Here is a 25,779-nt window from a genome sequence, read left to right on the forward strand (position 1 = left end):
CAAGATTGTTAGGGATGGACTACATATCTGGCCCCTTTAAATGGCAGGTGGGTGCTTCATCTGTAGGGACAGCCCCAGCTGATGAGGAATCTATTCGCTCCTCTCTAGTCTACACACTTAAAACGCACATATAAGGGTGCATTCACACATCCGCAACTGTTTTGCAGTCCGCAAAACACAGACACCGGCCATGTACGTTCCTGCATGGCTGGCACTATAATAAAAAATGCCTTTTCTTGTCAGTGGTTGCAGACAAGAATAGGACATGTTCTATTTTTTGCAGGGCTGCGGAACGGAAGTGCAGATGCGGACAGCACACTGTGTGCCATCTGCAACCTCTGCAGCCCCGTTGAAAATGAAAGCAGAATCTCGTGCCGGTCAGTAGTCAGCACAGGCACAGTGAGGAAGCCAGGAGCTGCCGAGCATCCTTCCCTCACTGCGCTGAATACTGAACAGCACAAGATTTACACGGCCGGCGGACAGCAGCGCTGCCCTGGCCCTGGGGGTGCAACAGCAGGAAGTAAGATGGCACTAATATAATTATGTTCAGCCTACATTATGCACATCGCTGATGTCAGACAGCTTAATACCCATTTTTCAGGTGACAGAAACCCTTTAATGTCTGCTAAACACCACAACATTTTTGGTGCATCATGGGTAAATTTTTTGGGCAGAAATCTTGCTCCTCGGTCACTTCTCAGCTTACTAAACATAGCACCATACATTGACATTACACAAGATTGATATTGATCGCCTATCCTGAGGACAGCTAATCAATATCAGACCGGCAGGATCCAACCCGAGCACCCACTGATCAGCAGTTTGAGGAGGTAGTATATGAAAGTTGGCACTCTGGTATTTCTGATGTGCTAGAGAGCACGATGCATATATGTGAAGAAAACACGGGCACTTTGTTGATACATCATGGTGTTTATCAGCACATTGTAGATATATACTGTAGAAAGCTACAGTGTGGCGATAAAACAGCAGGATATATCAAAGTAAGTGCCAGTCTTTTCTTAGCAGTTTAAGGAGGTCACAATGTTTTGGTGAGTGCCAAAGCCTCCTTGCAGCTTACCAGGTACAGCACTGTCCTTTGGATAGTAGCATTGGTTGGTATCACAGCTCAGCACCATTCACTGGAACCGAGCCGTGTCTAGGCCATGTGACCGATGAATGTGAAGTCACTAGCCTAGGAAGAGACCACAGGTTCTTAAAACAGCTGATAAGGGGGACCCCACTGATCTGATCGCGATTATATCAATGTCAATATCTCATAATCCCAGCCATTTTGACAAATCTGCACAGAACAGCCTGACGCAGGACCTGTACAATAAACATATTTGAGATCCTGGCTCTGCCCATCCCACTGATTTCTATAGGACAAATGCTTTCAATCAACACCAGGGGTGCTAAGAGTTAATGATCATAAGAACTCACTAATGCACACTGGGTCCTGAACTCCTCCTAATTGGGGGGGGGGGGGGAGTCAATTGGGTATCTGGCACCAGTTTAAGGTGCCCTTGGTCAGGGCAGCATTAAAAAAAAAAAAAAAAAAAAAAAAAAAAAAAAAAGTGACAAGCCCATCCCTCATTAGTATAAAAATATAAGCCAAAGCTATATCTCTATCTTACTGTGGACACAGCATGTATCATCATGTGATATGGGAACGCCACTGCCACACATGCCTGGCAACTGCTTATATCCCCCATGTTGGCAGACAATATATTATATCACAGTACAAGCCCTTTAACCCGCCATGATGTACAGTTACATCATGGTGATCATGTGAGCAGAGCCCTGCACTTCGACAGTTGGGCTTCCACTGCCATGGCTACAACTGGAAAAGACTCCCTCTGTCACCATCAGCACTCCTGATGTGTTGCCATGCTGACCTGGCAAGGCATCAGGGGTGTTCATAGGGACAGGGCCTAACAAAGGATCGCAGGCCTGCTATGACTATGTCCCTATTAGGATATGCCATGGCCTAATAGACCGCATGTCACATGTCATGTTTCTTTGTTGGGTAATTATTCTGTACTGTCCATAAGGTGGCTGCTGATGGATGGTCATGTGACCAGGGAAAAGTAACTCCAGACATATCGCTCAGCCTTCCCCACATCAGCACTTAGAAGGCTGAATTTATTGCAGGTACAGTGCATTTCACTGGAGGAGACCGTGATTTGCCTGGTCACATGACTCATTCGGCAGCCACTATATGGACAGGACCTCTGTGTGGACAGCACAATATACTTCAACAAGGGAGAATACTTTATGAAAACATGGAAAATGGCACAGAATATCAAATACTGTTATTAAGTGCCATAAAGTCATCTTACAAACAAAGTAGCCACATAGTGGCCAACCCCATTACTGGAACTCTACACATGCATGACGTACTGGCATACGCAGGTACAGTCCTGATCAAAAGTTTAAGACCAATTGAAAAAAAATTGCAAAAAGAATCATTTAGCATGGCTGGATCTTAAAAAGGTTCCAAGTAGAGCTTCAACTTACAACAAGAAGAAATGGGAGTGAGACAAAACATTTTGAGCATTCAATTTTATGAAAACGAATAAACTGAAACAGGCTATTTTTCAGCTGATCAAGATTTTTGGACCACATTCCTTTAAATCGCCAAATCTATGCAAAGATGTGGATTCATTGTCCTTTTCTGTGAGGTAGTCACACGTTGTGATGACAAAGGAAGAAAAAAAAAAAAAAAAATCCCTTTTTGAACGTGTTCGGGTTGTTGAACTGCATAAGCAGGATCTCACAGCGCGCCATCGCTGCTGAGGTGGGACGCAGTAAGACAGTCATTTGGAGTTTCTTAAATGATCCTGAGGGTTATGGAACAAAAAAAGTCAAGTGGAAGACCCCCCAAAAAAAAAAAAATCTGAACTGAGCCGGAGGATCCAATTGGCTGTCCGTCAAGACACTGGATGGTCCTCGACCCAAATTAAGGCCCTTACTGGTGCTGACTGCAGCCCTATAGCCATCAGATGGCCTCTGAGACTGAAGGGCTTCAAAAACAAAAAACGTCTTCAAAGACCTCGTCTCCTTGAACGCCACAGAACTGCTCGTTTGGACTTTGTAAGAGAGCACCAAACATGGGACATTGAAAGGTGGTAGAAAGTTTTATTCTCTGATGAGAATTATTTTTTTTTAACCTTGATGGTCCTGATGGTTGCCAATGTTACTGGCATGACAAGCAGACCCCACCTGAGATTCTTTCTACGCGCCACAGTGGAGGGGGTGCCATAATGGTCTGGGGTGCTTTTTCCTTCAGTGGAACAATGGAGCTTCAGGAAGTGCAGGGCGTCAAACGGACGCTGGCTATGTCCAGATGTTGCAGAGAGCATTCCTCATGACTGAGGGCCCTCGTCTGTGTGGTAACTGGGTTTTTCAACAGGACAACGCTACAGTACACAATGCCCGCAGGACAAGGGACTTCTTCCAGGAGAACATCACTGTTTTGGTCCATCCTGCGTGTTCCCCTGATCTAAATCCAATTGAGAACCTTGGGGGACAACAGTTCCAGACAGTAGATGGCCTTCGTGCGGCCGTCTTCGCCACTTGGAGAAATGTTCCCACTCACCTCATGGAAACGCTTGCATCAAGCATGCCGAAACGAATTTTAGAAGTGATAAACAAACGGCGGAGCTACTCATTACTGAGTTCATGTTTGGAGGTGTGGTCCTAAACTTTTGATCAGCTGAAAAACAGCCCGTTTCAGTTTAGTTGTTTTCATTAAATTGAATGCTCAAAAAATGTTTTGTCTCACTACCCCTTCTTGTTGCAAGTTGAAGCTCTACTTGGAACCTTGTTAAGATCCAGCCATGCTAAGTAGGATTTTTTGCCATTTTTCAAGTGGTCTTAAACTTTTGATCAGGACTGTATATCTATACATGGCAGTACATTTTAAGAATAAAAGCAAGAAGAAGTTTTCAGTAATTAAAGTTTAGAGTTTTCTGAGACTTTAGTACTGATGACACACACACACTGATTAGCCATTTGAGAAGGCAGCGGTGCTCCTGTGAGCGCCATGGCCTTCTCCATGCTTACCAAGCACTGTGCCGTACATTGTATAGCAGCTTAGCCCCATTCACAATGGGGTTGAGCATGATACCAAGCACAGACACTATACAATGTATGATGCTGTGCTTGGCAAGCATGGAGAAGGCCATGGCGCTCACAGGAGCTCCGCTGCCTTCTCAGACAGCTGATCGTGACGGGTCCCGGGTGTCGGACTCCCACCAGATACTGACGAGCCAACTTGTGTTTTCAAGTTCGGGTTATGAAAGAATGCTTTTATGGATTCCACTACCGCGGACCATAATAGAATTCTATGACGGCATGCACCACGGAAGCCTATAAGAGGCCATAGACTTCTATTATGACAGAACGCAATACAGAATGCTTCATAGTCTTCCGTGGAGCATGCCATCATAGAATTCCATTATGGTCCGTGGTATCGGAATCCATAATAGGATTCTTTGATAGCCCATATGCCGAACATAGTTCTCTCATCACTACTGATTCCTATTCTGAGGATAGGTCATTAGTATGATATGTCATTAGTATGAAAATCTCAGAAAACCCATTTAATGGTATAAAAAAAAAAAAATGTAATACCCTCTATGAAGTGAATGTCACAAAACCACTGGTTCTTGCCACTGAAAGCAGATCACTATGGTGGTAAACCTGTAATATCTTCTGTAAAACATCCCATGATAAATAGCCAAGTGTACTGCTCTGCATAGAAGGGTGGTACTCCCAGATGCCATTGAAATAGTTTTGTCTTCCAAGGACAGATGGTATTCCCATTTAGAGCAGCTCAGGAGGGTGGCAGTAATGTCACATCCAGCTGCAAGCATTCCATCTCCTATATTGTCCACTATCCAGAGCACCACCAGCATGGCAGAGAAACCGCCTCACACATCTCTAACAAAACAATTAATGTTCCTCCGTCTAATTAAAAGTTAAAATGTTCAATTCATTTTGATTAAGGTCATAATCGCCCAGCAACAATATACTTCACTTCCACAGAACAGTGGAGGGGAGCTTATCTGTATCCAGCTTAGTGTTTTATATTTGGATTGGAAGAGAGATTTAGAATTAACACTTAAACGTAGCAAATGTTTGTTACCTGTTAAATCAGCATGAAGCAAGCTGAGCTGCTCTGTCCGTAGGTCAGTAGATGCTAGAGGAAGTCTACTTTCACACTGGCGTTTTGGCTTTCCGTTTGCGAGATCCGTTCAGGGCTCTCACAAGCGGTCCAAAACGGATCAGTTTTGCCCTAATGCATTCTGAATGGAAAAGGATCCACTCAGAATGCATCAGTTTGCCTCCATTCTGCTCTGGAGGCGGACACCAAGACGCTGCAGGCAAACTGATCCGTCCTGGCACACAATGCAAGTCAATGGGGACAGATCGGTTTTCACTGACAATAGAAAACGGATCCGTCCCCCATTGAATTTCAATGGTGTTAAAGACAAATCCGCCTTGGCTATGTTAAAAATAATACAAACAGATCCGTTCTGAACGGGTGCATAACAGATCTGCACCAAAACACGAGTGGAAGTGGCCTAAGAATCTCCAAGCAAAACGCCTCGAGCAGCGTTATGGGTGAAATCAAGAGGGCAAAAACCTGAAAGAATTGAAGGACATTACTGACTGCATGGGAGAGATCTGGGGTGGTGTAAGGGACAAGACTAGTGCATTAAATAGATACACATCCAGAAATGTCTCTGTAAGGGTACTTTCACACTAGCGTTCGATCGGATCCGTTCATATTAATGCAGACGGAGGCTCCGTTCAGTACGGATCCGTCTGCATTAATAACTTAGAATTTTTTCTAAGTGTGAAAGTAGCCTGAGCGGATCCGTTCAGACTTTCAATGTAAAGTCAATGGGGGACGGATCCGCTTGAAGATTGAGCCATATGGTGACATCTTCAAGCGGATCCGTTCCCATTGACTTACACTAAGTCTGAATGGATCCGCTCGCCTCCGCACGGCCAGGCGGACAGCTGAACGCTGCAAGAAGCGTTCAGCTGTCCGAGCGGAGCGGAGGCTGAACGCCGCCAGACTGATGCAGTCTGAGCGGATCTACTCCATTCAGACTGCATCAGGGCTGGACGGAAGCGTTCTGCTCCGCTCGTGAGCTCCTTCAAACGGAGCTCACGAACGGACCTATGAACGCTAGTGTGAAAGTAGCCTTAGACTGCATTTCTGAGAAGTCCACAGATTTATGCAGACCAGCTTTCCTGAGATTTTGTTGCATTATATATTATGCATACTTGCCATCTTTTTTGAGAAGCCCATCCATTAAGACTACTTTTCAATGCAATTTGGCTAGTCATCTTGCTGCACAACTACAGATTCAGTGGTCATGGTGCAAATGTCAGTTCTAGATTAAGCCATACCAGTGGTCGCTCTACAGCTAAACCAAGTACACACCTGTGGTTAACAATTAAACCCAGATGGGCAGGTAAGGTGAAGGCTCACAAGGTGATCCCGCTCCATACAAGGGTGCCAGTTGTATATTACAGACAGCACCTGTCCACAATGACAAGGATCGGAGATAACGCCGACCCTGTTCATTTAACATCAGATGTAGTGGTCAATAGTGACAGGCTTTTATTTTTATATTTTTTGAGTAGTAAAACATAATAAAAACTACACAAAGACAAAATTTGATGCCACACTAATCATACTGACCCGCAGAATAAGGTCATGTCGCTTTCAGCCCACAATGAATGCTGTAAGAACAAAGCCCAAACATTCAAGCCCTCATACATCTATATGAATAATAAAAAAATAAAGTTACTGCTCTGGAGTCAGGAAGAAAAACTAAAAACACGTTGGCTGGGTCAATAAGGGGTTAAATAAAGGGTCTGTGGCCACAGTAGAAACACTATTAGACCTCCCATATGACAGATCAGATGTACACTGAAACCTTGCCATATTTCTTAATGCATGCCAGAAACCCAGGGAACTAAACAAAACTGATATTTGTTCCCTGCAATATTAAACAGATATCAGTGCATCAGAATTGGGACAACTAGTTAGTTTTTTTAGCCCACAGGCTTCACCCAGTCACACCATAATCCTAGCCTATAGTACAATATCCTGACCCCAGTCCTAGCTACAATGTAAAGAGCACCTGCCGTCACTGCTGACTTGTGTGCTTTCTAACTACCTTTATTTCCCATAAAATAATCCAGGAGCTATTTTCTCATAGCTCTGCATTGTTCTGTTCCTTTGCTGTTCTTCCGATAAACCTAACAAACTGGGTGTTACCATTTCTCTTCCAAAGGGGTGTGTCCCCACACAGATACCGGCAGCAGGGATTGGTCAGTGACACACCCCTACCTAGTAATACGCAGGTAGCAGTTTATTCATTTGTAGTAGGAACAAGCAGCAACACACCAGAGTTCTTAGAACAGATGTTACAGAATGATTATACAGTTAGAGAGACCGCGTTAGGGCCCTTTCACAAGAGTGGCTGCCATGCATGACATCCACTGCGTGAAAGAGCCAAGCCCCGTTTGACAGCAGAGACATGGAGCAGTAACATGATTGATAATGCTCCGTGCCTCTACTACAAAATCGGTATGAGATAAAGTGGTCACTGATTTTGTAGTAAAAAGGCCACAGAGCATTATCAATCATGTTACTGCTCCTTGTCTCTGCTGTCCAGAACAGGGCCTGGCCCTTTCAGGCAGCGGGTTACCCGCACGGCATGCGCTCGTGTGACAGAGCCCCGATAGTTAACAGAATACGGCTATTCACTAACAGACATGTTAACAGTGGTGACAGCTCCTCTTTAAAGGGATTCTGTCACCAGGATTTCACTTATTGAGCTGTTAACATGACCACATCAGTCTATTGTCCATAAAAATAATATGCAAATTACCTAAATAAGGAGCCCAAGGGTCTGTCCCACTGGCCGTTCGAGCCCAGCTGCAGCCGCCCCCCCCCCCCCCCATGTATTCACTCATCACCGACCGCATATGCCTTGTGCGCCGTAATCTCGTGCATTTGCTGTGGATAGACCTGTCAGCGCCCGTGCAGTGTCCTGGCAGCGGCCTCACAGAACACATTGCGCATGCGCTGACTGGTCTTTCCACAGCACTTGCGCGAGATTACGGTGCACCAGGCATATGAGGTCGGCGGCAAGGAGTGAATAAATTAGCAGTGGGGCAGTGCTGGGCTCAAGGAGAAGGGCTGTGGCTGGGCTCCAACAGACAGCCCCTTGAGCTCCTTATTTAGGTAATTAATAAAAGTGATTTTTATAGACAAATTACAAGACACAAGGCAGTAATACTGGTATATTGTAATATAAATCGTGAAGACTGATGTGGTCATGTTAACAGCATCCCTTTAAGGCCCCATTCACACGTCTGTAGCACGTTTTGTGGATCCACAGATCCGCAAAACACAGACACCGGCAATGTGTGTTCCACATTTTGCCGGCACTAATATAATATGCCTATTCTTGTCCCCAATTGCGGATTTAGATTACCGCTGAAAACTAGAGCACACAGCTCTTTACATTAAAGAAGCACTCCAGGATTTTTTTTTATGCTTCTAGTGGTGAACAGGCCATTATAGAGAAAGATCAGAGGAAGGGTGCCACCAATGCAAACATGGCGGTGGGGTAGTGTCAGTGAAAAGAATGGTGGGGAATAGTGTGCACATACCAGCAGAGGTTCCCACTTCTTCCCAATGATCTGAAACACAGCCAGCAGCAACATAGAAACACTGGGGTTAATGTGCCTCATTAACCCCAGTGTTGCCAGTATGAGATAAATGAGGGGGTCACTTATTAATGTGAGGCCTCATGCAAAAGATGCAGATAGCACTCCGTGTGCTGTCTGCAACCGTTGCTCCGTTCCATGGTCCTCAAAATATAACCTACCCTATTCTTGTCCGTTTTGTAGATCATATATATTGTATACATGAGGTCATTAGAGATTAGCGAATTTCAAGTTATGAAATTACTACACTTAGTTTACTGGTATAAGCTGAATTGCGTTATGGATTCAGTTACCACAGACCAGAACGCAATGCCTTTAGAGGCATTCAGTTATACATTCCGTCATAATAGAAGTTTATGGGCTGCAAAACGGATCCGTCCCATTTCCGTTATGCAGGGAAGTCCTATAGTATTTAAGGGGTATTCCCATCTCAGACAATGGGGACACATTGCTAGGATATGCCCCTATTGTCTGATAGGTGCAAGTCCCACCACGGATTTCGTCCACAACCAAGCACTGCTCCGATAAAACTGAATGGGAGCACACCGCGCATGTGTAGCCCATGCTCCCATTAATTTCTATGGCGCAGACTGCAACAGTCGAGCCAGCGCTCAGCTATTTTGGGCAGCCCCACATGCGCAGTGCAGCCTTCGTTCATTTCCCGGCTCTGTTCTCAGCGTATGTGCGGGTCCTAGCGATATGCCCCCATTGTCTGAGATAGAAAAACCCCTTTAATGTGACACAAAAATTCAAAAAGGAACACCACCATTTGCCTCACATTAATAGTAATTAACTCTATGATATATCTCACGCATTAACCCCATGCTATCCATTACCTCAAGAGGTACTTAAAGGGGTCTCATCATAGAGAAGAGTTTAACAGCAGCTAGTATACCAGTGACACAGAACTTCTGTCCACACGGCAGCTTCTACCCATCTCCTGACCATAAGATTACACTAGCCAGATTGAAGCATTAGGCTACTTTCACACTGGCGTTTTGGTTTCAGTTTGTGAGATCTGTTCAGGGCTCTTACAAGCGGTCCAAAATCGGATCAGTTTTGAACTAATGCATTCTGAATGGAAAAAGGATCCACTCAGAATGCATCAGTTTGGCTCCGATCAGTCTCCATTCCTCTGGAGGCGGACACCAAAATGCTGGTTTCAGTGTTTTGGTGTCCATCTGATGAAACTGAGCCAAAACAGATCCGTCCCGACACACAATGTAAGTCAATGGGGAGAAATCCGTTTTCACTGACACAATAGAAAACGGATCCGTCCCCCAGTGACTTTCAATGGTGTTCAAGACAGATCAGTTTTGGCTATGTTAAAGAAAATATAAACTGATCCGTTCTGAACGGATTCATGCAATTGTATTATCTGAATGGATGAGTTTGTGCAGCTACATAACGGATCTGCACCAAAACACGAGTCTGAAAGTAGCCTTTTTTTAAAGGGGTGCAAAAGTATGTGGCAGCAATGTAAGGCCTCATGCACACAACCGTTCCGTTTTTTGTGGTCCGCAAACAAAAGCCGCCCATGTGACTTCCACAATTTACAGAACGCTCATTGTAGACATGCCTATTCTTGTCCACAAAACGGACAAGAATAGGACAGGCTATTTTTTGGGTGCATCTTTTGCAGCCCCATTGAAGTGAATGGGTCCGCACCTGAGCCACAAGAACTGCGGCTCGGAAGCGGACCCGAAAAACGGTTGTGTGCATGAGGCCTAACCGTACTGTCCCAGAGAAAGTCATTTGTCAAAAAATGAACACTGCAAAATATGATGCAATGTAAAAACTCAGTGGCAATACTGCTGTTTCACCCATCCCCCAGAAAAACAAAAGTTAAAAAAAAAAATAAAATCGGTAAGTTGTGTACCCTACGATGTTGCAATCAAGTCTACAACTTGACCCGTCCCACAAAGAAACAAGCCCTCATACGGCTACATCAAGGGAAAAATGAAAATAGTTACAGCCCTTGGTAAAAAAATAAACAGACGCAACTAAAAACCAGAATTAGTTTCAACACATACAAAAAGGGTCTGAAATATTTAAATATTACATGCAGTGAACATTTGACCTGAAAAATTAAAATATAAGAGCCCTCACAGAACTGAGTTGATGAAAAATCTAAATGTTATCAGTTAGAGTATAGCAACACAGCATGCTGAAGTTTGCAATTTTTGTTTTTATTAGTAAAACAAAATCTAAATTTGGTATTGCTGTGATCTGACTGACCTGCACAATAAGGGCCCTTTCACACTTGCGTTGTCCGGATCCGGCGTGTCCTCCACTTGCCGGAGGTACACGCCGGATCCGGAAAAACGCAAGTGTACGGAAAGCATTTGAAGACGGATCCGTCTTCAAAATGCTTTCAGTGTTACTATGGCAGCCAGGACGCTATTAAAGTCCTGGTTACCATAGTAGGAGCGGGGAGCGGGGGAGCGGCATACTTACAGTCCGTGCGTCTCCCGGGGCGCTCCAGAGTGACGTCAGAGCGCCCCAGGCGCATGGATGATGTGTACATGCGATCACGTCATCCATGCGCCTGGGGCGCCCTGACGTCACACTGGAGCGCCCTGGGAGCCGCACGGACGGTAAGTATGCTGCTCCCCGCTACACTTTACCATGGCTGCCAGGACTTTAGCGTCCCGGCAGCCATGGTAACCATTCAGAAAAAGCTAAACGTCGTATCCGGCAATGCGCCGAAACGACGTTTAGCTTAAGGCCGGATCCGGATTAATGCCTTTCAATGGGCATTCATTCCGGATCCGGCCTTGCGGCAAGTGTTCAGGATTTTTGGCTGGAGCAAAAAAGTACTGCATGCTGCGGTATTTCCTCCGGCCAAAAAACGTTCCGTTCAGGAACGGAAGACATCCTGAACGGATTTCTCTCCATTCAGAATGCATTAGGATAATCCTGATCAGGATTGTTCCGGCATAGAGCCCCGACGACAGAACTCTATGCCGGAACTGGCCAACGCAAGTGTGAAAGGGTCCTAAGGCTACACTAGCGTTATTTTTTTCCCGGTATCAAGTTCCGTCCCAGGGTCTCAATACCAGAATAAAAGGTGCATCCGTTTTGTCCCAATGGATTCTGAATGAAAAGTGTTCCGTTATTTGACCAGAACACTACCGCACTTACTGGATCCAGCATTAATTTCCATAGAGATTAATGCCAATACCAATTAATACCAAGTGTTCTGGAAATTGCTGCATCCGGTTTTCCAGTCTGTGCATGAGCTGGGCTTTGTATCTTTGAAAAAATAAAAAAACTACATGGATCAGTTTTTCCGGATGAGAAAGATAAAAAAAAAAAAAAAAAAAGGAAGATCTGTTTACATTGCTGAAACTGCCTGTCGGATTCTGATAATGCTAGTGTGAAAGTAAACTAAAATAATTTTTATTGCATGTGAACACTAAAAGTGAAATACACACATCCAAAAACAAAGTATACGTCAACGTATTTTTTTTTAAACCGGAGCAAAACCAGTAGGGAAGCCTCCAGAGAGATGAGGCAGAATGGGAAGATCTGCTCATGTTCGGTGTTTTTGACCCAATCCTAGTTTTGGCTCACAATCACTGATGGAAGTAACTGATCAAATAACTGAAGTGTGAACTTGGCCTTAGGTCTCATGCACATGGCCTAATAAAGGACCACAGGCCTGCTATGACCATGTGCCCATTAGGTTATGCCACGGCATAATAGGCTGCATGTCACAGTTAGGGCTCACACACAGACGTGTGGCAGTCGTTCCGTGCATTGGGAACCGCAATTGGAAGTCAAATAGGACATGTCCTATTTTTTGCAGAATGGCCATGTGGACACGGACATGAAATGCACAGTCATTTCAGTTTTTTTGTTTGCGGGCCCGTTAATGTGAATGGTTCGCCATACGGGCTGCAAAAAAGACAAAAAAAAAAAAACAAACTGAAGGGACAAAAAAATAAAAGAAATACGTTTGTGCGCATGAGCCCTAATACTGCCCTACACACAGCAAGGGTTTCCCAGTAATGTGTCTTCCAGACTGCAACACTTCTTTGGCCTGCCAGTTGCCAGACTTGTTGTGAATCCAGCATTTGTGGGACACAGTTGGCATGCCAGCTTCACCAACCTATGAGTGTGCAGGATCTACAGGCCCAGCTGCAACATCTGTGGGCAAAAACGCTGCATCGCAACTTGTATCCAGGCTAGAGGTAACCCACCAGGGTACTAGATCCTCCTTTCAATTCCACAGTTTTCCCCCCCCCAAATAAAACATATCCTTACTCTTTTTTACAGTTTCTTGGTACATTATATAGACCACTAAAGGCTTCCATTAGGGTGCATTCATATGGACAAAGGTTTTGCAGTCGACAAATTTGGGATCTGCAAAACACAGATGTGCACCCCACATCACAATGCAAGCCCACTGATGGTATTCTGCATCCATGCGGCCACTGCGCAAAAGATAGGCCATATCCTACACTCCACATCTATGGGTCCATACCATGAAACTACTAGCATCAGCCTGAAGAGGAGAAGGGAAAAAAAAAAAGAAATTACCTTTTGTTCAATTTAGCGTTTTTTTGTCCTGCTGAGAAAGAAATTCTTCATATGCTAATGAGGCCCCATGTGCCCAGGGGGTATTTTCTAGCTTTGCAAGTGCTCAATTGAGCAGACAATTCTCAGAAGAGTTCCTTCCTGACAATCACCTGATCAGGGAAGGAGACAGGTGCATTTACATGCAGCGATCTCCTCCACAGTATGGGGAGGAATAATCACTAATGCCATTGCTTATCCCCATACAGAATCACTGTTTTCTGGCAGCGGAGTGTTTAGAAAGCAGTCTCCTGCCGGCAAATAATGATTTTGGAGACCACACAATCTTACAGCCCAATGAACAAGGGTTTGGTTGTTCAGGTAATAGGCGGCACCTTTATACCGATAGATTATTCCTAACGGACGTTCCTATGAACGCTTGTTAGCGATTCACAGGCCGAGCTTCTGCCAGATAAATACTGCTAGGATATGACCCATTGTCTTATAGGTGCGTGTCCCGCTGGAACCTGCACTTATTTCCAGAATGGAGCCCTTCAAGGTGGTGGATCCGACAGGGTGAACAGCCTGTCGGATCCGTCCTGTCACTAGTGTGAAAGTATCCCAAGGTGGAAGAGGGGTTAGTTACTGCAGACAAAGGGGGATGAACTGGGATTGGCTAGAAAAGGCAGATTTGGGCACATGTGAGGTAGGCACATGGGCCCTTAAAGGGAACCTGTCACCGGGATTGTGTGTATAGAGCTGAGGACATGGGTTGCTAGATGGCTGCTAGCACATCCGCAATATCCAGCCCCTATAGCTCTGTGTGCTTTTATTGTGTAAAAAAACCGATTTGATACATATGCAAATTAACCTGAGATGAGTCCTGTACGTGAGATGAGTCAGGGACAGGACTCATCTTGGGTTAATTTGCATATGTATCAAATTGTTTTTTTTACACAATAAAAGCACACAGAGCTATGGGGACTGGGTATTGCGGATGTGCTAGTAGCCATCTAGCAACCCATGTCCTCAGCTCTATACACAAAATCCCGGTGACAGGTTCCCTTTAAGGTACTTTCACACTAGCGTTATACTCTTCCAGCATAGAGTTCTGTCCTAGGGGCTCTATACCGAAAAACAACTGATCAGTTTTATCCCCATGCATTCTGAATAGAGAGCAAAAAAAAATAAAAAATGATGCCACACTAGTTCAACATGAGAGCCGTATACTTAGCCTTCTAAATGTAGAGTGAATGCAAAGAAATAAACTTGACACAATAAGACACGTGGGGATTGAGTGCTCACACAGAGGCAGAGCTGCAGCCAGTGGCGATGTGTCCAGCGGAGTGAGGATATAATTTACCGAACAAAAAAAGGGAAGGGTTGGACACCCCCTGTAAGGGGTTGTAAACCGTGAGGTGCACCACACGTCTCAGCCTTATGCTTAGCATATACGTTAGCATCCAAAACCCTGGATTCACTGGTCATAATCCAAAACGCTGTCCATTTGGCCTTGGTTGGACAGTACCATTTTTTTTTAATACTGTATAGCAAAGTGCATCAGCCAGCAATTTCCTATACTGTAGACTATTACAATAAAACATCAAGTTTTTTTTTTTCCTTAGGCTACTTTCACACTAGTTTTGGGAGGATCCATCATTGATCTGCAAAAACGGATCTGTTACATAATACAACCGCATGCATCAGTCATGAACTGATCCTTTTGTGTTATCGGTAACATAGCCAAGACTGATCCGTCTTGACCACCATTGAAAGTCAATGGAGGACGGATCTATTTTCTATTGTGCCAGAGAAAATTGTGTCAGGACGGATCTGTTTGGCTCCACTTTGTCAGGCGGACAGCACAATGCTGCAAACAGTATTTTGGTGTCCGCCTCCATAGCAGAATGGAGACGGAATAAGGCCAAACTGATGCATTCTGAGCGGATCCTTATTCCATTCAGAATGCATTAAGAGCAAAACTGATCCGTTTTGGACAGTGTGCGAGAGCCTTGAACGGATATCAGAAACTGAAAGCCAAAACACGAGTGTGAAAGTAGCCTCATGATATAACTGCCCATTCTTGTCCGCAAAACGGACAAGAATAGGACAGGCAATTTTTTTACAGGGCCACGGAACGGAGCAACAGATGTGGACAGCACACGGAGTGCTGTCCACATCTTTTGCGGCCCTGTTAAAGTGAATGGGTCTGCATCCAAGCCGCAAAAACTGTGGCTCAAATCAAATGCAGACCAAAATAACGGCCGTGTGCATGAGGCCTAACAAGAAGACAACTGTGTGCAAATGGCTTCAGCAGCCCAACAGCTGACAAGTAACATGGGCCCCAAGTTGTAACAATTCCAATTTGATCAAGTGCTCCCCTAGCAGACCCCCACCAACACATAATCTACACCTAGTCATAGCATAACCTCTTACTTAAATTTAAAAAAAAAAAGCCATTAGTAAACCAGCAGGCAGCTTGCAAACCCCAATTCCTGTTCCTATGCTGAACCACAAAACTAGAATGTCGCTGCAGATGTGACTTTAGCCCAACAAGACTGAGCAAAGGTTTGAAGATAAACACTAACATCAAGAGTGGGTTCACAGCAGGCTGTTCTCTGCCAGAGAGTTCACTGGACCCAGCCTAGCCAGATTCCCAGACCCCTTTGACCATTATATGATCTGGAGGGGACCCGCCTGCTTTTCTGTGAAGTGCTGGCTTTCAGCAGCTTAAGAACTGTTGCATGCAAAGGTTTTTGTCCTGCCAAAAACCAGCACTTATGCCGGAAAGCGGCTGGAACTCTGGAATTATCAAAACAGATAGAGGGAAAACTGGCTTAGTTGCCCATAGCAACCAATCAGATTTATCCTTTCATCCAATCAGGCGCTTTTGAGAAAAAGAAAAAGGGAATCTGATTGGTTGCTATGGGCAACAAATCCAGTTTTGACAAACCTCCTCCTAAGTTTTCCAATAACATCGTATGTCCAATATATATTTTTTTTCAACAAATATTTCAGGCTACTTTCACACTGCTGTCTTGGCTTTCCGTTTGTGAGATCCGTTCAGGGCTCTCGCACGCGGTCCAAAACAGATCAGTTTTGCCCTAATGCATTCTTAAAGGGGTTATCCGAGTTATTTTTTGTTCTTTCTATGTTCCTAACTAGGCAAATGTAACAGCTTTCCAATTCACTCACTTTATCTCCAGTGGCTGGTTTCTCAGATTTCACTGAGGGTCACATGACCTGTGACGTCAGCTTCTCTCCCTGCTCTGATAAAGGTCATTTACTGTGCTGGCCACGCCCCCCTTCACTGCCATCTACTCTCTGCTAGGATTCTTAACCCCTTCAGCTGTGCAGCAGTGAGGAGACAATGCTGGGCACTGGAGCTGATATACTAGAGAGAGCATTGCACAAGAAGGTAGGGTGAAGATCCTGTGTGTATTAGCAATGTCATTATACAGCTGGGACATGTAGTTCTACACATACAAGTTGCTGTTTTCTCCCAGCACTCAGGGCAGCTCTTGTATCCACTCCCTTAGCAGTGTCATTATACAGCTTGGACTTGTAGTCCTTCACATACAACATGCTGCAGAGTCTCCCAACAGGCAGACATGTCACCACTTGTATTCACTCCCTTAGCAGTGCAGGGGGAGGGGCAGAGATTGTTTTTATTGAAAATCATATACATCTAATTTTTTTTTCAGTGCTACACACAAAAATGCCGCTTGCAGCGTTTGTGTCTGTCTGATGAAACCGAGCCAAACAGATCTGTCCTGGCACACAATGTAAGTTAATGGGGACGGATCCGTTTTCTATGACACGATGGAAAACTGATCCATCCTCCACTGACTTTCAATGGTGTTCAAGACTGAAAGATAGGGGTGCACCGAAATTTCGGCGGCCGAAAATATCAGCCCCCACCCACCCCATAACAGTGCCATCCACAGACCCCCACCCACCCCATAACAGTGCCATCCACAGACCCCATTGTACAATTAATAGATTAATAGAAAATAGCGGGGAGGGACTGGGAGGAGGAGCTGGGGGCCGGTGCGTTCACTGTGCTCCGGCCCCCAGCTCCAGTAGTTATAAAATGTTGTACAATTAATAAGCATTCTATTCATTTGGCCCCCCTCTGCAGTATTACATTCAATACAGCCACATCCTACTCACAAGGCTGTGCTGGCCGGCCGGCCAGACGAGCGGCAACGTCACGACTGACGTCACATGCCTGCGCCGCCTCCTTCATTCAGAAAGTAGGCCGGGCACATGACGTCAGTTGTGACGCTGCCGCTCCTCTGCCCGGCCGGCCAGCATTAAGATGACAGCCCTGTGAGTATGATGTGGCTGTATTGAATGTAATACTGCAGAGGGGGGCCAAATGAATAGAATGCTTATTAATTGTACAACATTTTATAACTACTGGAGCTGGGGGCCGGAGCACAGTGAACGCACCAGCCCCCAGCTCCTCCTCCCAGTCCCTCCCCGCTATTTTCTATTAATCTATTAATTGTACAATGGGGTCTGTGGATGGCACTGTTATGGGGTGGGTGGGGGTCTGTGGATGGCACTGTTATGGGGTGGGTGGGGGTCTGTGGATGGCACTGTTATGGGGTGGGTGGGGGTCTGTGGATGGCACTGTTATGGGGTGGGTGGGGGTCTGTGGATGGCACTGTTATGGGGTGGGTGGGGGTCTGTGGATGGCACTGTTATGGGGTGGGTGGGGGTCTGTGGATGGCACTGTTATGGGGTGGGTGGGGGTCTGTGGATGGCACTGTTATGGGGTGGGTGGGGGTCTGTGGATGGCACTGTTATGGGGTGGGTGGGGGTCTGTGGATGGCACTGTTATGGGGTGGGTGGGGGTCTGTGGATGGCACTGTTATGGGGTGGGTGGGGGTCTGTGGATGGCACTGTTATGGGGTGGGTGGGGGTCTGTGGATGGCACTGTTATGGGGTGGGTGGGGGTCTGTGGATGGCACTGTTATGGGGTGGGTGGGGGTCTGTGGATGGCACTGTTATGGGGTGGGGGGGGTCTGTGGATGGCACTGTTATGGGGTGGGGGGGGGTCTGTGGATGGCACTGTTATGGGGTGGGGGGGGTCTGTGGATGGCACTGTTATGGGGTGGGGGGGGTCTGTGGATGGCACTGTTATGGGGTGGGGGGTCTTTTAAAAGTATCTGGGTAAAAAGGCAGTTTCGGTTTCGGTCAAGGGGTATCCTGAATTTTCGGTTTCGGACCAGAATTTTCATTTCGGTGCACCCCTACTGAAAGATAATACAAACAGATCCGTTCTGAACAGATGCAGACGATTGTATTATCTGAACGGATCCGTCTGTGCAGATCCATGACGGATCTGCACCAAACATGAGTATGAAAGTAGCCTAAGCTGTGGGAAGAATAAAACCAATTGGTAACCTAACTAGGCAAACTGAGCCCTGGCGTGGGGAATAATGGAGAGCCAATGTAAGAGCTGTGCGCTGCTGGGTGCATAATCCCTGCCGCTGGTTTGGTTGTTTTCTTCTTCTGTGCTGGGCCGAGGCTTTGTGTTTGTCTCAACCACCTCCTCTTCCTTCCTACAGCTGCACATATACATCATATGATATATATAGACAAAAGCATACACCGCTTATGCAATCAACACTACAATAATATTTTGCACTTCAGGTCTTTAGGCATTTACAAGAGGCCTCTGCGAAGAGGAGTGAAAAACAAGTTTGGGAGCAGGAAGTGAGGCTAGGCCTCTGCTACACAATCACCTGGTACCATCATTTCTGATACACTTTCCACAACAGGAGTCCTGCAGCTGACTGCATACAGCACCATAGCAAATGAGACCACACCAAACAGGTCAAACTTTTTAGGCCACTTTCACACTGGCGTTTTGGCTTTCCATTTGCGAGATCCATTCAGGGCTCTCACAAGCGGTCCAAAATGGATCAGTTTTGCCCTAATGCATTCTGAATAGAAGAGGATCCGCTCAGAAAGCACCAGTTTGCCTCTGTTCAGTCTCCATTCCGCTCTGGAGGCGGACACCAAAACGCTGCCTGCAGTGTTTTGCTGTCAGCCTGACAAAGCAGAGCCAAACGGATCTGTCCTGGCGCACAATGCAAGTCAATGGGGACAGATCCGTTTTCTCTGACAATAGAAAATGGATCCATCCTCCATCGACTTTCATTGGCATTCAAGACGGATCTGTCATGGCTATAGAAAACATAAAACCATGAAAGATCTGCCCAAAACACGTGAAAGTAGCCTAAGGCTCCATTCACACGTCCGCAAAATGGTTCCGCAATTTTGCGGAACGGGTGCGGACCTATTCATTCTCTATGGGGACGGAATGGATGCGGACAGCACACAGTGTGCTGTCTGCATCCGCAATTACGGAGCCCAGCCCCGATCTTCGGGTCCGCAGCTCCGCAAAAGATAGAACAGGTCCTATTCTTGTCCGCAGCTTGCGGACAAGAATAGGCATTTCTATGGGGGTGCCGGGCTGGTGTGTTGCGGACCTGCAACACATCACGGACGTGTGAAGGAGCCTAAAGGGGTTTCCCCAGCCTACAAGTACAAATCATTAACGAGAACTTGTGTCCATGCAGGCACCATGTTATAGAGCAGGAGGAGCTAAGCATCCTGATATCTAGCTTTAAGCAACAAGATTCAGTATACCTTGTAATTTATGCATTTACATTCTAGCTCATTCTAGGCTATGAAGACAAGGAGACGGTCCAATCAGTGACCGACAGCCTTCCCTCAATGACTGTGTATACAGAGATACAGTGGATATAAAAAGTCCACACACCCCTTTTAAAATGTCAGGTTTCTGTGATGTAAAAAAATAAGAAAAATAATTTCAGAACTTTTTCCACCTTTAATGTGACCTACAAACTGTACAACTCAATTGAAAAACAAACTGAAATCTTTTAGGTGGAGGGTAGAAATATAAAAACATGCATAAGTGTGCACACCCTTAAACTAATACTTTGTTGAAGCACCTTTTGATTTTATCACAGCACTCAGTCTTTTAGGTATGAGTCTATCAGCATGGTACATTTTGACCTGGAAAGACTTGCCCACTCTTTACAAAAACACTCCAAATCTGTCAGATTGCAACAGCATCTCTGATTCAGGTCTGGGCCATTCCAAAACTTTAATCTTAGTCTGGTAAAGCCATTCCTTTGTTGATTTGGATGTATGCTTTGGGTCGTTGTCATGCTGAAAGATGAAGTTCCTCTTCATGTTCAGCTTTCTAGCAGAAGCCTGAAGGTTTTGTGCCAGTATTGACTGGTATTTGGAACTGTTCATAATTCCCTCTAGCTTATCTAAGGCCCCAGTTCCAGCTGAAGAAAAACAGCCCCTTGGCATGATCCTGCCACCACCATGCTTCACTGTGGGTATGGTGTTCTTTTGGTGATGTGCAGTGTTGTTTTTGCACCAAACATCTTTTGGAATTATGGCTAAAAAGTTCAACCTTGGTTTCATCAGACCATGAAACCTTTTCCCACATGCTTTTGGGAGACTTCAGATGCGTTTTTGCAAAATGTAGCCTGGCATGGATGTTTTTCTTCGTAAGAAAGGGCTTTCGTCTTGCCACTCTACCCCATAGCCCAGACATATGAAGAATATGGGAGATTGTTGTCACATGTACCACACAGCGAGTACTTGCAAGATATTCCTTCAGCTCCTTTAATGTTGCCGTAGGCCTCTTGGTAGCCTCCCAGACCAGTTTTCTTCTCGTCTTTTCATCAATTTTGGAGGTACGTCCAGTTCTTGGTAATGTCACTGTTGTGACATATTTTCTCCACTTGATGACTGTCTTCACTGTGTTCCATGGTATATCTAATGCCTTGGAAGTTCTTTTGTACCCTTCTCCTGACTGATACCCTTTAACAATGAGATCCCTCTGATGCTTTGGAAGCCCTCTGTGGACCATGGCTTTTGCTGTGGGATGCGACTTAGGCTACTTTCACACTTGCGCTCAGAGCGGATCCGTCTGGGGTCTGCCCAGACGGATCCGCTCATATAATGCAGACGATGGGATCCGTTCAGAACGGATCCGTCTACATCATATTGTAGAAAAAAAAATTCTAAGTGTGAAAGTAGCTGCAGACGGATCCGTCCAGATTTTACATTGAAAGTCAATGGGGGACGGATCCGTTTGAAAATTGAGCCATATAGTGTCAAATTCAAACAGATCCGTCCCCATTGACTTACATTATAAGTCTGGACAGATCCGCTCGCCTGGCCGTGCGTATGCAGACACCCGAACGCTTTGAGCAGCGTTCGGGTGTCAGCCTGCTGAGCTGAGGCCAAACGCCGCCAGACTGATGCATTCTGAGCGGATCCGCATCCACTCAGAATGCATTAGGGCTGGACGGATGTGTTCAGGGCCGCTTGTGAGAGCCTTTAAACGGAACTCACAAGCGGAGCCCCGAACGCAAGTGTGAAAGTAGCCTAAGAAAATTTCAGGAAAGACCAACTAGAGCAGCTGAGCTTTATTTGGGGTTAATCAGAGGCACTTTAAATGATGGCAGGTGTATGCTGACTCCTATTTAACATGATCACAGCTACAGCCCCAGTTATAAGAGGGTGTGCACACTTATGCAACCACATTATTTTAGTTTTTTGTTTTTTTCGCTTCCCTCCACCTAAAAGAATTCAGTTTGGTTTCAATTGAGTAGTACAGTTCAAAGGTCACATTAAAGGTGGAAAAAGTTCTGAAATGATTTAATCTTTGTCTCATTCTTTTACAGCACAGAAACCTGACATTTTAACCGGGGTGTGTAGACTTTTTATATCCACTGTAGCTGTCAGTCACTGACTGAAGATAAGGAGGAGGTCCTATCAGGGATGGACAGCCTTCCCTCTATGACCGTGTACAGAGATAGCTGTCATTCACTGATGGGCCCGTCCTCCATGTCTTCAGTTATGCATTCCGTCAAAGAATTGTGTTATGGTCTGTGGTAACGAAATCCATAACGCAATTTTGCTTTTACTACCAAACGAAGTTCAAAATATGAAATTCGCTCATCTCTACGGATTACCTATTCTCAGGATAGGTAATTAGTATCTGATCGGTGGGGGTCCGACACCCGCCAATCAGCCGTTTGAAAGGGCACTGGTGGTCAGGTGAGTGCCGCAGCCTTCTCCGAGCTCCCCAAGCACAGCTCTGTACATAGTATACTGGTTGTGCTTGGTATCGCACTCAGCCCCATTCATGTGAATGGGATCTGCACCTAGGCCATGTACTGATGAACATATCACTGATCTAGGAACAGCTGAAAGAAGGCTGCGGCGCTAGTGCAAGAGTCACTGCCTTCTCAAACAGCTGAGCAGTGGGGGTCCCAGGTGTCGTACCCTCACTGATCAGATACTAATGGCCTATCCATCCAGAGAACAGATTAGTATTAAAGTCTCAGGAAAAAAAAACTTTAAATATATTCGGAATGCCATGAAAATGATCTCTACAATATCCTTTATCCATTTTACATAAAAATTAAAATAGGCACTTAAAGTTGAGGCACCTATACCGTTTAGGAATTTGTACACTTCTACACTGCTGTAGTGACTTTAGTGGCCTGTGTACTGGTAGGAGAACACAACGGATCTCCTGCCCGTGCCGCTAAAGCCTGGCATAGCACATTGGTCACCGATGTGCAATGCTAGGACTTAGCAGTGGGTACAGGCAGGAGCTCTGTTGTGTTCTCCTTCCAGTACACTGGTCACTGCAGTCACTATTCCAGCAGTACTCTGGAACCCATACACATCAGCGGTGTAGAAGTGCACAGATTCCAAAACGCTATAGACCCATGAATTTGGGGAGCCTATTTTTCAGAAAACAAAATATATTGTAAAATACATTTTTATGGCATTTAGACTGTTTTTAAATAGAGTTGTCTAATAGGTTAGTTACCCTTTAAAAGGGGTTAATTCATCTGGGACATTGATGGCACATTGCTAAAAATATATCAGTGTCAGATGGGTACAGGTCTCACCACTAAGACCCACCACTGTCTCCAGAATGGGCCCCCACCAAAGTGAAAATGGAGCACGCCACAGATTTAGAGAGTGCTCTCTAGTCACTGAAAACAGCAGAGCAAGCGCTTGGCTGTTATCTCCAGAACAGAGAGAGGCCCAAGGGTGAACAGATGTCTATGTGCCACCACCCTCCATTCACCACAACAGGAGTTCCAAAAATATATAGGCAAGCACCAGCTCAGCTACTTCTAGCAGTCCCATGGCGGTGAATGGAGAGGTGCACTTTACAGTCATGGTTTTGAGACTTCCAAAAACAAAAGCGCTCGCTTGGCTATTTTCAGAAGTGTCATAGCAACGAATGGAGAGCTCACCTTCACTTTGGACACACTGTTCTGGAGATAAATACGCGCCCCAACTCTGGGACCACTCCTTTAGCAGACCTGTGAAGGGAAGCATACTTACCTCAGTTACCTACTTCCCTCCTCACCCCAGCCTCAACTGCGCTCCCCAGAGACTTCCATTTTGACCGCATGCAGCCAATCACTAGCTGCAGCAGCGCCCTGCTCCCCTTGAATCATGCCAAATGGTCATGTGACTCAAAGGGAGCGGGTCACAGCTGCATCAAAATGGTAGTTTCCATCCTGGGAGCAGGTAAGTATGCTTCCCTTCACAGGTGTCTCCCTCCCCCCAAAAGGGACACGAGCCCTTTAAGTCATGTCAAAAACCATATCCATCCATATGCCATTTCAAAAGTTTATGCCCGCCATTGGGTGAGGATGCATAGAGTAGTGTGCCCGTACATCTAGCATGTCCTATACATAGACCTATAACATATGCTTTGTTGGGCAGAGAATGCAGGGAGTTGAAAGCTGAGGGGGGAGAAGAAATCCTTAAAAGTGAGGTTCTAACAGCAAGCCACAGCCTGTGTCCAAACTCCAGGCACTCTATCCTCCTCATGGCCCAGCATGGGAAGGGAAACAAAGAGCACACCAGAGAGTAGGTCACAGGCGAAAGGAAGGAAAAGTCAACAACAAACAAGGCGAATGCAATAAAAACCTGACGTCCACCAGACAAAGGCACAGGAAAACTTGTGTGAGGGGAGGTAGAGCTGGAATTTTATGGGGGGGGCAATAGGGAGCTCGCAGTGGTGGCCAATGGAAGATGGGGGGGCCTTACCTCCATTCACACCTCTGTGTGCACGGGAAGTAAAGCGTGGCGGGGCCTTAATACCCGGGGAAGAAGGAGGGGGTTAAAAACTGGTAGAGTCCGGGCACATGTGCATACACATAGGACCGTGTCAAGACAAAGCACTGCATCCCCCCCTCTTCTACCTCACATTCACTGCCCCCTCCCTCACCTGCATTCAGCGCCTCACAACACGGGCTCAGTCGCTGCGGTTTCGGGCCCGGTAGTTGCTGCTGCTGCTGCTGGCGGCGGCTGGGGGTAGGGGCTAAGCGGGAACCACTAGACAGTAAATACATGCAGGCAGCAGGAGGTGTGGGGGAACTGGCCGAGCTCGGGTCTCCTCCGTCCGCTTTCTCTCTCTAGCTCCCGGTGCAGTCGGCGTGCTCCTCTCCAGACACCACGTTCGGTTGCTCACCTCCCCGGCCGCTTATAAACGGTACCCGCTGGGTGCAGGGATATAAATATTGAGATGAATAATCAGGGTGAGGAGGATGTGTGTGTACACTGAGGGGGGATAAAAGGGGCGTTCACAGGCCGAGGCGGGCTCTGCTGATGAGGAGGTGATGATGACAGAGGAAGAGGAGGAGAGATGGCCGCTCCGGCTATTTTTAGTCGTTAGGGTTACGTAGGCTTGGAGTTGTCCTAGAGGTTTGGGCAGCGTGCTGATTTAGGGCGAGGGGCCAAGCCATGTGTCGAGTATAAGCATGGCAGCCCTCTGGCCTAACGTGGAACTTGTTGTTGGACGCCCCCAATGGTCTGAGGCGCCCAACGTGACAGGAATATGTATGTGCGGTCTCCACGGGTTCAAGAAAATCCCAAATAAGCACCCCATGCTTGCCCCCTGCACGTGGTGGAGCCTCAGGGGGCTGGAGGGACTGGCAGCTGGATGGACCAGGCCAGTGGCATTGGGGCATATAGAAATTTAGTAGGCCGTTTTACACGAGCGTTACGGATTCCCTCAGGGATGCGTTCAGGGAAACTGGAACTATTTTGCAAGCAAGTTCAGTCAGAAATGTCTGCGATTCCGTTCAGTGTTTGTTTTTTTCCCAAAGAGTTTTTTGATGCGTTTTTCAAGTGCGTTAAAAAAAAAAAACCCTGAAGGTTTACAAACATCTCCTAACAACCATCAGTGAAAAAACGCATTACATACGGATGCAATGCGTTGTTTTTTTTTTTTACTGAAGCCCCAATCACTTCTATGGGGCCAGGGCTGCGTGGAAAACAGAATATAGAACATGCTGCGATTCTCACACAACGTAAAAATGATACGTTAAAAAAACGCTCATGTACACAGACCCATTGAAATGAATGGGTCAGGATTCGGTGCAGGTGCAA

At 46.0% G+C, this 25,779-nt stretch overlaps 1 protein-coding gene across 1 annotated transcript in view; it reads right to left on the reverse strand.

The window, feature by feature from the left end:
• Positions 1-24,961, reverse strand: part of CNOT6L (CCR4-NOT transcription complex subunit 6 like) — a 59,256-nt gene extending 34,295 nt beyond the window's left edge. The window contains exon 1 of the mRNA XM_044304435.1: positions 24,617-24,961. The gene's annotated coding sequence lies outside the window, so the exon portion shown is untranslated. The remainder of the gene's footprint in view (positions 1-24,616) is intronic.
• Positions 24,962-25,779: the final 818 nt, after the last annotated feature.

The sequence above is a fragment of the Bufo gargarizans genome, chromosome 1 (assembly GCF_014858855.1).
Source record: "Bufo gargarizans isolate SCDJY-AF-19 chromosome 1, ASM1485885v1, whole genome shotgun sequence".
Lineage (NCBI taxonomy): Eukaryota > Metazoa > Chordata > Amphibia > Anura > Bufonidae > Bufo > Bufo gargarizans.